Source organism: Urocitellus parryii, chromosome 2 (assembly GCF_045843805.1).
Source record: "Urocitellus parryii isolate mUroPar1 chromosome 2, mUroPar1.hap1, whole genome shotgun sequence".
NCBI lineage: Eukaryota > Metazoa > Chordata > Mammalia > Rodentia > Sciuridae > Urocitellus > Urocitellus parryii.
In genome coordinates this window covers 118,024,239-118,041,390 of record NC_135532.1, presented here as the reverse complement: position 1 = coordinate 118,041,390, position 17,152 = coordinate 118,024,239, and positions in this window count along the sequence as shown.

The following is a 17,152-nucleotide window of genomic DNA, read 5'->3' as shown; positions in this document are numbered from 1 at the left end:
CTTGCTGCTGGACGTGGTGCTCCTGCAGGGAAATGAACCTGAGGGTCCCTATTCAGCCATCTGCTCTCTCTGCCTCTTTAGTTGCATGAATCTTAAGTTCAGTAAAACTAAACTAAGGAACCTCAAATTCATCTTCTGGTTTATTCTAATAAGCACTGATATTTATCATGGACTCTTTTCCTCTGCATTTTCTATTTTTCCCATTGAAGCTATCATGTGGATGTGGATGTGCTGCCCAAATCACAAAACAACTCTTTTCTTCCTCTTAACTGGGCTTCGTTTCCCTTCGTTTCCCTTCTGGCCCGATTTGCTACTTCATTCTACCATTTTATAACCCCAACTCTTCCAAAGACTCAGACGTGTGGGTCTTCATCAATTTTCTTCCACGAGGACTTGTTTTCAATATGACTAAGCTTTTACATCCTGAAAGTTAGTTTGCTGTTCAGCCCCATTTTAGTTTATTTTACATAAAAATGATCTTTTTGTCCTCCCCATAACTATTATCACCTCATCAAATATGTCCTCACAGATGCAGTAACAGAATTAAATGTCTTTTATCTGCACTGGCAGGAGGTTTCTGCAGGTCCTAAGAGAGCTCCCCAGGCCAATTAAGGCAGTGGCTTGTGTTTCTAACTCATTTCTCCTGGAACAGTGTTGGTTTCCTATGGGATCTCCCCCCCTCCCGACTCCTATATGAAATTGCCTTCCAAATGTCTTCACTCCACTTCTGCTTCTCTTCTGCTTTCTGGAATTTGATCCCTGACACTGAGTTGTAAGGGTTGCAAAGGGTGAGGAGAGAGTGGTGCCAACCCAGACCTCCCACAGCAGGTGGCACTCCTGTGCACTGTGCCTGTGGCTTTGTCCCAGGTTGGCATCCTGGGAGAACACCCTCCATTCCCTGATAGTGACCTCAGCACATCCACCTATACATGATGACTTAAATGCAAAGAGAGGCTAGTGGGAAGGACTCTGCCCAACTCCTGGTCCCGGGGCCTCCTCCCTCTCCCCAAGTTGCCACTCTACATGGGCATCCTCCCTGGCAATTTCCCTTTTTAGGTGCACAAACCTGATTGGTTATGAAAGGCATTGGAGAGGCTGGACTAACTTGATTCTTCAAAGCCAGAGCAGATCAAGGTGTCCTGGGGCTGCAGAGGGAAGCACAGGGTGGGGACATGCCCGGTGTGTGTCCCCTCTGGACTCCTAGATGCATGGACTATGATTTCCTGCATGAGCACAGCTCAGAGTTGCTTCCTGCCCCCAGCCCTTTCTCCTCCTGGCCCTGGTGAGGGCTTCTGAGGGCAGCAGTTGAGGACTTGCCCTCTTTTTTTCTGCTCTTTTCTAGCACTTTGGTCCTCACCTTGGATTTTCCCAGGAATCCTGCAAGATAGCAGAGTCTAAGGAACAGTGTCCACCCACATCCACCTCCTGGGCACTGCAAGAGGTCTTCAGACAAGGCAGTGCAGAAGCTCCATCCTGTGCCTGACTCACTTGAGGTTTGAAGGGTGAGGATGATAGGCATTCTGTTCACTGTGGGACACCGAACAGCAGTCCCAAGAAACACCCAGGGAGGCTGGCAAGGCCCTCAGAACACCGTGGCTGTGGCGGACGAGCAGGCAGCCTGCAGTCCTGGAAAGGCCCACCAAAGGCTTCAGTTCTGTCCATAATGTTTCATACTCTTGACTTGAGGGTGGAAAGAAATGTGCCCTTAGTCTTCTTTTTGACTTTTTATCTCTTATAGGCATCTATACCTGGATTTTTCTATTATCTAAGCTGATCATCTCTGCCTCTTGAATGGTAAATTTCCCCTTTAATGTTCTTTTTAAAAAAATATTTATTTTTTAATTATTGTTGGACACAATATCTTTATTTCACTTATTTATTTTTATGTAGTGCTGAGGATTGAACCCAGGGTCCTGCACATGCGAGGCGAGTGCTCTACCGCTGAGCCCTAGCCCCTGCCCTTAATGTTCTTTTTTTTTTATGTGTGTGTAGGGCTTCTTTGGAGAGACAAAATTTTCTTTTTTTTTAATTAATTTTTTTTAAATTTATATATGACAGCCGAATGCATTACAATTCTTATTGCACATATAGATCACATTTTTTTCATATCTCTGGTTGTAAACAAAGTATATTCACACAATTCATGTCTTCATACATGTGCTTTGGATAATGATGTCCACCACATTCCACCATAATTGCTAACCCCACGTCCCCTCCATTCCCCTGCCACCTCTCTGCCCTATCTAGAATTCATCTATTCCTCCCATGCTCCCCCTTCCTACCCCACTATGAATCAGCCTCCTTATATCAGAGAAAACATTCAGCATTTGTTTTTTTGGAATTGGCTAACTTCATCTTCTCCAACTCCATCCATTTAACTGCAAATGCCATGATTTTATTCTCTTTTATTGCTGTGTAATATTCCATTGTGTATAAAAGTCATAATTTGTTTACCCATTCATCTACTGAAGCACATCTAGGTTGGCTCCACAGTTTAGCTATTGTGAATTGGGCTGCAGTAAACATTTGATGTGGCTGTGTCTCTGTATTAGGCTGTTTTTAAGTCCTTTGGGTATAGATTGAGGAGAGGGATAGCTGGGTCAAATGGTGGTTCCATTCCCAATTTTCCAAGGAATCTCCATACTACTTTCCATAATGGCTGCACCAATTTGCAGTCCCACCAGCAATGTATGAGTGTACCTTTTTCCCCACATCCTTGTCAACACTTACTGTTGTTTGTCTTTATAATAGCTGCCATTCTGACTGGAGTGAGATGAAATCTTAGAGTCATTTTGATTTGCATTTCTCTAATTGCTAGAGATGATGTACATTTTTTCATATATTTGTTGATTGATTGTATATTATCTTCTGAGAAGTGTCTGTTCAGGTCTTTGGTTCATTTACTGATTGGGTTATTTGTGTTTTTTTGGTGTTTAGCTTTTTGAGTTATTTATATACCCTAGAGATCAGTGTTCTATCTTATGTGTGAGGGGTAAAGATTTGTTGCTAAGATGTAGGCTCTCTATTTACTCACAGATTGTTTCTTTTGTTGAGAAGAAACTTTTTAGTTAGAATCTATCCTATTTATTGATTCTTGATTTTAATTCTTGTATTGGGAGTTGGGGCCTAATCCTACATGATGGAGATTACGGACTATTTTTTTCTTCTATTAGATGCAGGGTCTCTGGTTTTATTGCTAGGTCCTTGATCCATTTTGAGTAGAGATTTGTGCATGGTGAGAGGGGTTTAATTGCATTTTGTTGCATATAGATTTCTAGTTTTCCCAGCACATTTGTTAAACATGCTATCTCCAATGCATGTTCTTGGCACTTTTGTCTAATATAATTGTAATTTTGTGGATAGGGCTCTGTGTCCTCTATTCTGTACCATTGGTCTACCAGTCTGTTTTGTTGCCAATACCATGTTGTTTTTGTTACTATTGCTCTGTAGTATAGTTTGAGGTCTGGTATAGAGATGCCACCTGCTTCACTCTTCCTGCTAAGGATTGCTTTAGCTATTCTGGTTCTCTTATTTTTCCAGATGAATTTCATGATTGCCTTTTCTATTTCTATGAGAAATTCCACTGGGATTTTAACCAGAATTGCATTAAATCTGTATAGTGCTTTTGGTAGTATGGTAATTTTGTTAATATTAATTCTGCCTATCCAACAGCAAGGCAGATCTTCCATCTTCTAAAGTCTTCTTTGATTTTTTTCATTAGGGTTCTTTAGTTTTCATTGTATAGATCTTTCAACTCTTTCGTTAGGTTGATTCCTGAGTATTTCATTTTCTTTTTGAGGCTATTGTAAATGTGATAGTTTCCTCATTTCTCTTTCAGAGGATTTGTCACTGATGTACAGAAATGCCTTTGATTTATGAGTGTTGATTTTATATCCTGCTACTTTGCTGAATTCATTTACTAGTTCTAGAAGTTTTCTGGTAGAACTTTTAGGCTCTTCTAGGTAAAGAATCATATCGCTGTAAATAGTGCTAATTTGAGTTCTTTTTCTCCTATGTGTATCTCTTTAATTTCTTTCATCTGTCTAATTGCTCTGGCCAGTGTTTCAAGAACTATGTTAAATAGAAGTGGAGAAAGAAGGAACCCCTGTCTTGTTCCAGTTTTTGGAGGGAATGTCTTCAATTTTTCTCCATTTAGAATGATGTTGGCCTGGGGATCAGTGTAGATAGCCTTTATGATGTTGAGATATGTTCCTGTCATCCCTAGTTTTTCTAGTGTTTTGAACATGATGGGGTGCTATATTTTGTCAAGTGCATTTTCTGCATCTATTGAGATGATCATGATTCTTATCTTTGAGTCTACTGATGTGATGAATTACATTTATTGAGTTCCCTATGTTGAACCAACCTTGCATCCCTGGGATGGATCCCACTTGATCATGGTGCACTGTCTTTTTGATATATTTTTGTAATCAGTTTGCTAGAACTTTATTGAGAAGTTTTGCATCTATGTTCATTAGCAATATTGGTCTGAATTTTTTTAAATGTGTCTTTGCCTGATTTTGGAATTAGGGTGATATTGGCTTCATAGATTGAGTTTGGAAATGATGCCTCTTTTTCTATTTCCTGAAATAAATTGAAGAGTATTGGTATTAGTTCTTCTTTAAAGGTCTTATACAACTTGGCTGTGTATCCATCTCAACCTGGGCTTTTCTTGATTGGTAGACTTTTGATGATCTTCTATTTTGTCACTTGAAGTTGATCTGTTTAAATTTTGTATATCATCCTGATTCAATTTAGGCAAATCATATGACTCTAGAAATTTGTCGATGCCTTCAATATTGTCTATTTCATTGGAATACAAGTTTTCAAATAATTTCTAATTATCTTCTGTATTTCTGTGGTGTCCATCATGATATTTTCTTTTTCATCACATATGTTAGTAATTTGAGTTTTTTCTCTCCTCTTTGTTAGCATGGCTAGGGGTCTGTCAATTTTATTTAGTTTTTCAAAGAACCAACTTTTTGTTTTGTCAATTTTTTCAATTGTTTCTTTTGTTTCAATTTCATTGATTTCAGCTGTGATTTTAATTATTTTCTATCTTCTGTTGCTTTTGGTGTAGATTTTTCTTTTTCTAGGGCTTTGAGATGTAATTTTAAGTCATTTATTTGCTGACTTTTTCTTCTTTTAAGGAATGAACTCCATGCAATGAAGTTTCCTCTTAGAATTGCCTTCATAGTGTCCCAGAGATTTCGAGATGTTGTATCTGTGTTCTCATTCACCTCTAAAATTTTTTAATCTCCTCCTTGGTATCTTCTGCAATCCATTGTTCATTCAGTAGCATATTAATTAGTCTCCAGGTGTTGGAGTAGCTTTTATTCCTTATTTTATCATTGATTTCTAATTTCATTCCATTATGATCTGATAGAATGCAGGGTAATATCTCTACTTTTTTATATTTGCTAAGAGTTGCTTTGTGGCATAATATATGGTCCATTTTAGAGAAGTATCCATGTGCTCCTGAGAAGAAAGTGTATTCTCTCATTGAAGGTTGTAATATTCTATATATGTCAGTTACGTCTAAGTTATTGATTGTATTATTGAGTTCTAGAGTTTCTTTGTTCAGCTTTTGTTTGGAAGATCTATCCAGTGGTGAGAGAGGTGTGTTAAAGACACCTAGAATGATTATGTTGTGGTCTATTTGAACTTGAGAAGAGTTTGTTTGATGAACATAAATGCTCCATTGTTCGGGGCATATATATTTATAATTTTCAAGTCTTGTTGGTGTATGGTTCCCTTGAGCAGTATGTAGTGGCCTTCTTTATCCTTTTTGATTGACTTTAGCTTGAAGTCTACTTCATTTGATATGAGGATGAAATCCTCTGCTTGCTTTCACAGTCCATGTGAGTGGTATGATTTTTCCCAACCCTTCACCTTCAGTCTGTGGATGTCTTTTGCTATGAGTCTTTGAAGGCAGCATATTGTTGAGTCTTTTTTTAAAAAAAATCCAATCTGCTAGTCTATGTCTTTTGATTGGTGAGTTTAGGCCATTAACATTCAGGGTTATTATTGAAATATGATTCGTATTCCCAGAGCTTTTTGTTTATTTTTGGTATTTAAGGTGACTCGGTTTCTCCTCTGATTAGATTTTCCTTTAGTGTAATTTCTCCCTCTGCTGATTTTCATCATTGCTTTTCATTTCCTTTTCATCGAATATTTTGCTGAGGATGTTCTATAGTGCAGGATTTCTAGTTGTATATACTTTTAACTTTTGTTTATCATGGAAGGTTTTTATTTCATCATCAAATCTAAAGCTTAGTCTTGCTAGATGTAAGATTCTTGGTTGGCATCCATTTTCCCTCAGAGCTTGGTATATGTTGTTCCATGATCTCGTGACTTTGAGGATCTGATTGAAAAATCTGCTGAGGTATGAATTGGTCTCCCCCTATATGTGATCTGATTTCTCTCTCTCTCTCTTGCGGCTTTTAAGATTTTGTCTTTATTCTGTATGGAAGGCATTTTCATTATAATGTGCCTTAGTGTTGATCTGATGTGATTTTGTACATCTGGTGTCCTGTAAGCCTCTTGTATTTGTTTTTCCAATTCAACTTTATGTTTGTGAAATTTTCTGAAATTATCTCATTGAAGAGATTGTGCATTCCTTTGGTTTGAATCTCTGTGCCTTCCTCTATCTCAACAACTCTTAAGATTTGTTCTTTTGATGCTGTCCCATAATTCTTGGATGTTCTGTTCATGGTTTCTTACTATCTTCACTGTGTGATCAACTTTATCTTCCAGATTGTATGTTTTGTCTTCATTATCTGATGTTCTTTCTTCCAGTGATCTAGTCTGTTGGTTATGCTTTCTATTGAGATTTTTATTTGGTTTATTATATCCTTCATTTCAAGGATTTCTGACTGCTTTTATTTTTCAGGGTCTCTATCTCCTTTTTGAAGTAATCTTTTGCTACCTGTATTTACTCTCTTATCTCTTTGTTGAAGTGATCAGTTTTGCCTGTGTTTGCTCATTTAGGTCATTCTTTAATTCACAGATTATTTTGATTATGAGCCTTCTCTGACATTTTATTAACTGCTCTGTCCATAGGTTCTGTTATTACAATGTCCTGGTTTGTTGGGGGCAATTTCCTCCCTTGCCTTTTCATGTTGTCTTACTTTCTTGCAGTGTGGATTCTAGACCTGGGTCCCATGTAAGTTGGTGAAGGCAGATCTGGTCAGGGCCTGAGCTCCTGCGGTACTCTGCTGGTCAGAAGGGGCAGTCCTGTGCTGGAGGCTGGGCTCTGGAGGGTGTCTCTGGTGGTGGGGTGGACCAGGGCCTATTGTGAGCCTTAGTCTGGTGAAGGCCAGCATGGACAGTCCAAGAGACAAAAGTTTTCTAAAGAACACATTGCTTTATTTCTCTCTGCTCACTCAATTTAAATCCTTTGTATTTATGGACATATTTTTTTTTTCTAACCAAACATTTCCTACCATTAGTTCAGTCTGGTGCTCAGCCAGTGCTCAAGAGGATGAGGCAGTATCCTCACACTCCCTGGTTCCGTAACCCCTGTCGGCCAGATTCCCCAGCCAGTGTATTCCTTTCCTTTGCCTGTTTCCCAGCTCCCTTTATGTGGAGTCTCGGGGTTCTGAAAGGATAGTGATTCCTCTTTCTTGTTAAGGCCACCTTGGGCTCACCTCAGTGAACTTGCCTTTCACATTCACCCATAGCTCAGAGTTGCCTCTGAGCCAAGTTTAAGTACCCTAGTAAATAAATGTACAGTGCTCATCAAAAAATTATTAGTGTGGACTTAACAGAAGATGTGAAGGAAAGTTGAAAGATGTAAAATGACTAGGTATTTATAAAACCATAAACATGTTTTATAAGACCATGTGAGTCAAGTCCTCTTTAATCCTGTGTATTCCTGAGGTTGGCTTCCTGTCCTTGAATCTTCTTCTGCCTGCATCAGAAGAACATAAAAGGCCAGGACCTTGCCCTTCAACACAGAAGCCTGTTGAGGCCTCACATGTGGACTTCTGTCTCCACATTCTCTTTTGTTCCCCATGGAGCATTTAATTTCTGGAGGACTTCATCCTGTTAGGACTTCATCCAACATGGTCTTACCTCCTTCAAAAAAAAAAAATCTTTAAACTTTCTGGTTTGTAAATCACTGCATACCCTCAGTGTTCTTATTAATATGTGTCCAGATTTTTCTTGTGTTCTTGCTTGGTTATGATGTTCTTCATGCTTTTTCTTTCTTTTCTTTTAGGTACTGGGGATTGAACCCAGGGACACTTGACCACTGAGCCACATCCCCAGACCTTTTTCTATTTTCTTTTGAGACAGAGCCTTGCTAAGTTGCTGAGGCTAGGCTTGAACATGTGATCCTCCTGCCTCAGCCTCCTGAACCACTGGGATTACAGTCGAGTGCCACTGTGCCTAGCTTCCTGCTGTTTCTCTCTAGCACTTGAGTTGAACTTTGGTTCACAGTTCAGGTCTGTCACCTGCAGGTGGGTTCCTGTCACCGGTCCTCTCAACTCTTTTGGTCTTAGGAGGAGAATAAAGAACAAAGGTTCGATGATAGGAAGCCACCCTCAGGAACTGACTGACAAGAGCACTTCACTTAAATGGTTTTATAAAATATGCTTACAAGTTTATAAATACCTATCATTTTACGTCTTTCAACTTTCCTTTGTATCTTTTGTTAACTGTACACTAATAATTTTTTGATGAGCATTTGTGAAAATAAAGAGCTTTGTCTGCAGTACATCTATTTACAAGTGTATTTAAACTTGGCTAGAAAGCAGTGCTTCTACCAAAGGGACTGCAGGAAACACAGTGAGCCTTGGGGACGTATTCACTCTTGTGTCTGTTTAATGGCTCCAGTTGCTAAAGCTTTGTAAATAGGAATGTGAGTGAAACAGGGTCCCAGACTTCAAGGCGCTGTGGGGCCCAAGCGGCAGACACACAGCAGGTCCCTCCACTTGCAGTGTGAAGAAGGCATGGTAGTCTGGGTGAGTGGGGGTGAGTCAGGGTGAATGGGGTGCTAACCCGGGCAACAGAGCTTGACACGACCAGCGCTGGTGTCCGCATCTTGGAGCGTGAGTCCACGTTTCCACCCTCAGTGTCAGGACAGGCACTCTGGGCGAAAGGTGGGCATGAACAGAGCACAAGGTCCGTCTTCCATTCAGACTTGTCAAGTGTGTGGTGCTGACCTTGGGTCCAACAGCCAGTGGAGACTTGTGAGGGTGTTAAGGACCCATGTGTTTTACTGAGGGCTCCAAAGTTTGTCCTGAAATTTTGGAATATAGTATATTTTTATTTGAGGGCAATGTCATCCTCTATGTGAGGGTGAGGGCCAGGGAAACAGAAGAGGAGCCCACTGCAGGGCAAAGACAGAATCCCATGGGATTGGGACTGCGCCATTGCTGGGCCTTCTGGCTGTGTTGTGGTGGCAAGGAAAAGCAGCTTAGGGTCCTTCCAGAAGATTTCAGGGTGAAGGAAAAGCACCTTAATTATGAATAAAAATACTAAGACTGAAAGGAAATACTTACAGAACGAGATTACAGGAAAAGGCATTAAAAGATGAGTGGGCTCCGTTCCCCAATTTGCTCATGTTCTCTTGTAGGTCGGTGAGTTGGGTGTGTCCAACCCACACAGCCAGAGGCAGTCCAGAGCAAAGCCTGCCCCAAAATGTGTGGGGCTGCAGCAAACATGCAGAGATGGCCCTTCTACAGAGTGATCTGAATTACACTATAAAATCCAGGTGCCCACCAGGTACTGTGGTTCCTCAATGGAGAAGTGGAAGGAAGAGTTAGAAAGAGGTACTCACACACCCAGTCAGTGCACTTAAAGTGTCTTCTCAGGGTCCAGGCACCCGTCTGCCTGTTCAGGATGGAGACCATCTCCTGGCAGTCACATCCTTTCCCTTTCATTGAATGTGCTCTTCATGGCTAATCTCATGTTTCCCACCAGGAAGGAAAGTTAGCGAAGCTGGTGTCCTTCATAACGCCAGGGACTGGACCCAGGGATGCCTCGCCACTGAGCTACATCCCCGGGTCTGTCCCCCTTCCTTGCTCCCTCTCTCCCTCCTTCCCTCCCTTCCTTTCTTCCTTCATTCCTTCCTACCTTCCTTCCTTTCTCTTTTTTCTTTTTACTTAATTATTTATTTATTTATTTTAAAAATTTGAGACAGGGTCTCACAAAGTTGCTTAGGGCCTCATAAGTAAGTGAGGCAGGACTCAAACTTGCAATCCTCCTGTCTTAGTCTCCCAAGTCCCTGGGATTACAGGCACACACTGCCACATCCAACTCATGAAGTAATCTAGAAATTCTCTGTATCTCTCAGGAAACTCTCAGGGTACTTGAGCCAGGGGACATCTTGAGAGTTTTTACTATTGGAAACTCTGCTGCTTTGGGGGTCAGAGCAAACTCAAACCTCAGTGTCCCCCATGGGCACTCTGACCCTCTGACTGGACAAGCAATGGCCATAAAAGACACTCGTGGTTTGGGAGGGTGTCTCTGACACAAACTGCCTAGAGGTCTATACAGAGGGAACACAGCTGCAATGGGACACAAGGGGAGGCCACTGCCCTCTGCAGTTAGCAGCTCCAGCTGACCTGCCCTCAGTCACTGGGAGCAATGCCTGTTGCGTCTAGTTTCACGTAGAGACCAGATCTGAAGGCAGCATATTGGGATGGAGGGTAACAGGTTGCTTGGTTCCTGCAAGAACCCCCAGGAGCACAGAGTGCAGTGGTTCAATGCCTGCCCCCAGCACCAGGCCTTGGAGACTTCAGTATGTGACAAGTCACAGGTGCACAGACCACAGACTCAAAATACCTGAAGAGGATATATCCTGGGGAGGCCAGCATTCTGCCTTGACCTGTTACATGGGAAATACCTGGCAGGCTATATTCTGCCATAACCGGTTTGGCAAGAGCTGAGGGAATTTAAACAAGCAGGTCTACAACCCTCCACCCTCCTTCCCTACTGTATGTGGTAGATTCCAGCCTTAGAAAATGAGATCAGCAAAGCCCACTACCACCTGCCCCCACGTGCATGTCCAAGCTCTCAGCTACAAGGGATTTTTGACCCATTTTTTAAAATCTTCATCTATTCTGTATTTTCCCCCTTTGTTTAAAGTTTTAAAATTATTTTTCTTTCATTTTTTTATTTCATTGAATTTTTAGACTTTTTTCAGTTTCTTTTTCATTTTTATTTTTATTAATTCTTTTCCTCTTTATTACTCTTAAGTGTTTTAATTTTCATTTTTGTTTAATTTTTAGACATATCTTCTTTCTCTCCCTCTCTCTTTTTTTTCCTAAATCTAGTTCTGGGAGCAGAATCTGGGGTGTGGGGCGGTTGGGTGTGCGTTCAGCTGCTGAGCTACATGCCCAGCTGAGAGGAACAAAACTCAGCTCTGACACACCCCAGTCCTGCTCAAACCCTTATAGACACTTCCACTTATAGAAAAGGGAGGACAAGGGCTCCCAGATGTTGAACCAACCCCTCAGGGGCACAGCTAGTGGGGGGCTGAGGTTCAGCTCAACAATAGTTTCAAAGAGAGAAGACACAGTGGTTGCTGACAGCACATCTCCCAGGTTCCCTCTCTATTGTAGCAGCAGCCTGGTGCAGAGTGGGTAAGATTGAAGGAGAGTCCCACAGAGGGAGCTGGGACTCCAGTCCTGGCCCTCAAGGGCAGCACCTCACTCTGTACAGTGTTAAGGCGTAAGACTAGAGATTGTAGAACCAAACCTTGAAAAGGAAACACTCAACAAGTCAGAGAAAACCTCAGTTGAAACCTCAACAACAGACTAAATCAATCAGAAGCAATAATATCAGAGCTGATGGAGGAAGCAATAAAGAAAAAATAAGAAAAAAGAAAGAGATCTCTAGGATACCATCAAAAGACCTAATGTCCCAAATAATTAGCACCACAGAGGAAGAAGAGCTACATGCTAAGGGAATAAAAAGCAGATACCATGAAATAATAACAGAAAATGGCCCAAGTCTTTGGAAGGACATAGGCGCTCATACAGGAGACATTCCGAACCCCCAAAAGAAGGACCAGAAGCAAAACTCTCGACCACAGGATCTATTTAAATTGCAGAAAAAAAGAAAGACTATTAAAAACTGCATTAGGGAAATGTCAAGTTATATTTAAAGGTAAACCATTAGACTAACAGCACATTTCTCATCGGAAACTCTGAAGGGCAAAAGGTCACAGAATAACGTATTTCAAGTCCTGAAAGAAATTGCCAACCAAGATTATTGTATTCAGCAAGGTTATCCTTCAGAATTAAAGAAGATATAAAACCTTTCAAGATAAACTACGTGAATTCATGACCACTGGTGCAGCATTATTGAAGATGATTAAGGTTATCTTATATCCAGAAGAGAAAGAAAGATAAACAAAATTATAATACATAAAACGTCACTAAAAGAGTAGACACACAATGAGAAATGGGAAAGAATCAAACTATCAATTCAGTAAACCTTTTTTTTTTTTTTTTTTTTTTTTTGCCACTGTTGACCAAAAGACCTGACAAGAACAATGAAAGGACAAAAAGTTATTTGGCTCACAGTTTCAGAGGTCTCAGGATGGTCCACTCTGTATCTCCAGATCTGAGGTGAAGAAGAACATCATGACAGAAGAGTATGGCAAGGAAAGCAGCTCAGGGTGTGGTAATCAGGAAACAGAGGAAACAATGCTCACCAGACAAGATGCAAACCCCAAAGGAATGCCTTCAGCCATCCCCACCCCGTACAGTTACCACCCAGTTCATCCATACCAGTGGAGTAATGGCCTCATTAAGTTAAAGCTCACATAACCCAGTAATTTCACCTCTAAACTTTCTTTTGTTGCCTTACACATGAACTTCTAGGGAACAGCTCAGCTCTAGGAACCACAATAACTAATAAATTTCTAAGATAAATAAAAGCAGAAGAAATACACAGAGTATCCAAAACAAGCAGAATAAGATCAACAAAATGATAGGAACAATTATGTACCTTTGAATAATAACTGTGAATGTAAATAGCCTTAACTGTACAGTTAAAAGACACAAACTGGCTGGATGAATTTGAAAAAAAGACCCAACAGTACACTAATTACAAGAAACTTACCTCGCCTACTAATTCATACACAGACTGAAAGCAAAAGAATGGAAAGACACATTCCAAGGGAAGGGAATCTGAAAGCAAGCAGGAATAGCAGTAAGGTCCTTGCTTAGTATCTGGAGAGCCATCTTAAGTGACAGCCACTATTATAAGAAAAAATTTGCTTTCCTGCTCCAGACCATTTCTGAGAAAGGCTCACCACTTTCTCATACCAACCCACCCTTAACCACCTGTATTAGGACTTGACCAGATCTAATTTCTGAGCCTGCCCCATAAAAGTCACAGAACCCAAGCCTGTATTGCCTCTCTCCATCTATGAAGAGATGGTCTTTATTTGTCAGCTCTGACAAATATACTCTAATATGTATCTCTGCTTGGTCTTCGTCTTTCATTTCTCGCTCCCCCCTTCTCCCAGTTCCTTGCTTTCCTTCAGTAGCTATATTTGCATCTGACAAAATAGACTTTGAAACTAAATCCATTACAAGACACACAATAAGTCACTATGTATTTATTATAAAATACATTAAGAAGATATAATTATAAATATATATGCACCAAACATCGGAGCACCCAATTTTATAAAACAAATGCTACTAGACATAAAGAGAGAAACAGAGACCAATACTTCATTAGTGGGTGACTTCAATAACCCACCATCAATAAATAAAACTATTCAGACAAAAATGAACAAAGAAATAACAGTGAAATTAAACTATAGATCAAATGGACTTAATTTAGAGGGCTAAATGGACTTAATAGCCCTCTACAGCATATGCCATCCAAAAGCTGCAAAATACATGTTATATTCCCCAGCACATGGAGCTTTTTCCAAAACAGGCCACGTATTAGGCCATATAATGCATGTCAACAAGAAAATTTTAAAATGAAATTCTTTCAACTTATCAGATCACAGTGGAATGAAACTAGAAATCAAGAGCAATAGAAACTGCAGAAACTATACAAACATATGGAGACTAAATAACATGATTGAACAGAAATTCAACATCCTTTCATAATAAAAGTCCTGAAGAAATTAGGTATGGAAGGATCATACCTCAATGTAATAAAAGCTGCAAATGATAAACTCACAGCCAACTTCATTCTGATTGGGGAAAAACTAAAAGCATTTCCTCTAAGATAAGAAACAAGACAAGCCAGGGTGCATGTGTGTAATCCCAGTGGCTTGGGAGACTGAGGCAGGAGGATCATGAGTTCAAATCCAGTCTCAGCAAAAGCCAGGTGCTAAGAAACTCAGTGAGACCCTGTCTTAAATACATAAAATACAAAATAGGGCTGGCTCAGTGGTCAAGTGCCTCTGAGTTCAATTCCTGATACCTCTCCCTAAAAAAAAGAAACAATACAAGATAGTACTCTTATTTGATATAGTACTAGATATGCTAGCCAGAGCAATCAGGGAAGAAAAAGAAATAAAAGGCATACAAATAAGACAGGAGGAAGTGGGTGACTTCAATAACCCACCATCGGTAAATAAAATTACACATTTTCAGATGATTTTATGATTCTGTACATAGGAAACCCCAAAGGTTCCACAAAGAACTTTTTAAATAGATAAAAAAATTTAGTAAAGTAGCAAGATATAAAACCAATATACAAAAATAAGTAGCTTAGAAAGGAAAGTAGTTAAGAAAGAAATCAGGATATTACTATAATTCCATTCAAAATAGCCACACACACATATACCCAAAAAGGTACTTAGAAATAGACCTAACTGAGGACATGAAGCCTCTATGATGGATCTTACAGAACACTGAGGAAGTACATTGAAGAAGACGCTTTCTGGCAAGAGACTGCCCATGTTTATGGATTGGGGTACTGAATACTGTTAAAATGGCCATACTACACAAGACAATCTACAGATTCTGTGTAATACCCACTGACATTCTTCAGAGCACTAGGAAAAACAATTCTAAAATTTATATGGAAACACAAAAGACCTCAAATAGCCAAAGAGATCCTGAGCACAGACTGGAGGCAACACACTACTTGATTTCAAAACACAGTACAGAGTCATAGTAATAAAAACAGCATGGTATTGGCATGAAAACGTATCCATGCACCAATAGAACAGGATGGATAATCCAGAAATGAATCCACACATCTTTAGCCAACTGATTCTCCACAAGAGCACCAAAAGCACGAATTAGAGAAAGGACTGTCTCTTCCACAAATGGAGCTGGGGAAACTGGATATCCACGTTTGGAAGACCAAAATTTGAGCTCTTATCTCTCATCCCACAGAAAATTCAACTCATAATGAATCAAAGACTATACTGTAACAACTGAAACCTTGAAAGTACAAGGAGAAAAGATGGGGAAACACTTCACAATATGGGCACAGGCAGCCATTTCCTGAAGACACCAATAACCTAGGAAACAAAAGCAAGACAGATAAAGGGGGTAGCATCAAATTAAAACACTTCCACACAGCAAAGGAAACAACCAACAGAGTGAAAAAACAGCCTGCAGAATGGATGAAAGTCTTTGCTAGCTTAAGATTTAATATTCAGAATATATTTAAAAATAGAAAGACAAATAATATAGTTAACTTATGAGCAGACAATCTGAATAGATACTTCACAAAGGAGGAAGTACAAATGGAAATGTACATATGAAAATGCTCAGTATTGCTAGTCATCAGGGAAATTCAGATCAAAAATGCATCGAGACTCCATCTCATCCCAGTTAGAATGGTTATTATCAAACAAAACAAAAATAACAAATGCAGGCAAGACTGTGGAGAAAAAGGAAGCCATGCACACTCTTGTATAGCCACTATGAGAAAAGATATGGGATTTCCTCAAAAAACTGAAAATAATTACCTTTGATCCAGCTATACCAGTCCTGGGTATACCCTCAGAGGGAATGAACTCAGTATGCCAAAGAGACACCTGAGTGCCCCTGTTTATGGTGGTACTATTCACAACAGCCAAGATGTGGAACCAGCCTCGATGCACATCAAACATTGAATGGTGTGGAGAGTGGTGATTTGGACCATGGTCTTTGACTACCTCAGAGCTGTGGCTGTGCTTTTCCCTGTGGACTTTCTATGCAGAGGTGCAGGATGAGATTGCCCAGGAGCTAGGGTGATGCAAAGGTATGGAACAACAATGGTCTTGACCTTGAGCCCAGACACTGATTGGAGAAAAACTGAAAGCATTTCCTCTAAGATAAGAAACAAGACAAGCTAGGGTGCATGTGTGTAATCCCAGTGGCTTGAGAGACTGAGGCAGGAGGATCATGAGTTCAAAGCCAGTCTCAGCAAGACAGCAGTTCTGGGGATAGAGAAGTCTGAGCATAACAGGGCAACCACAATATCCTGCAAGTGCTATGACCTTCAACCCTGCCTGCCTTGCAGAAACTTTCCCACAAATAAGCTTTTGATGATTAAACCTGTATAATAAATGGGCTGTTCTGGCTCTGGGTCACGTTCCCCCATCAGAGGTCAGTGTCCCACCTGGTCCTAGCTTTCTCTTTGTAAATGCTTGTGTGTGTTTCTTAATTCCCCATTGTCCCTTGCCAGTCCTTAGGGTTCAGCTATGCGGGTCACAGCAGAATGGAGAAGAAAACATCGTGTATGTATTTACAATGGACTATTATTCATTCATAAACAAAATAAACCCTGTCATTTACAGAAAGATGGGTGGAGGCCATCATGTTAAATGAAATAAGCCAGACACAGAAATACTACTATTACATGTTTTCTCTCAAATGTAAAAGCAAAGCAACAGCCACAAATCCCTGACAGTAGAAGAAAGCCTATGTTGGACTGGGAAGGGGTGTGGGTGGGTGGGGGGAGTGGACAGATCAATGCTCCATCTACACTTGCATGGTGAGACCCACTCACTGGCACGATTAATAGGTGTGTTGATAATTATCATCATAATAACAATTTCATAAATCAAAGTCCATTTCCTCAATCCTTCCATCAAAGAATGAAGCTGTGCTGGCAACCCTAAGGGACTGGGCTCCAGTGTGAATCTTGGCATTGAGCTCATTCTGGTATCAAAGGCATAGGCTGTCTGACATAGTCACAACTACACAGGAGTTGAGAACAGGCTCCA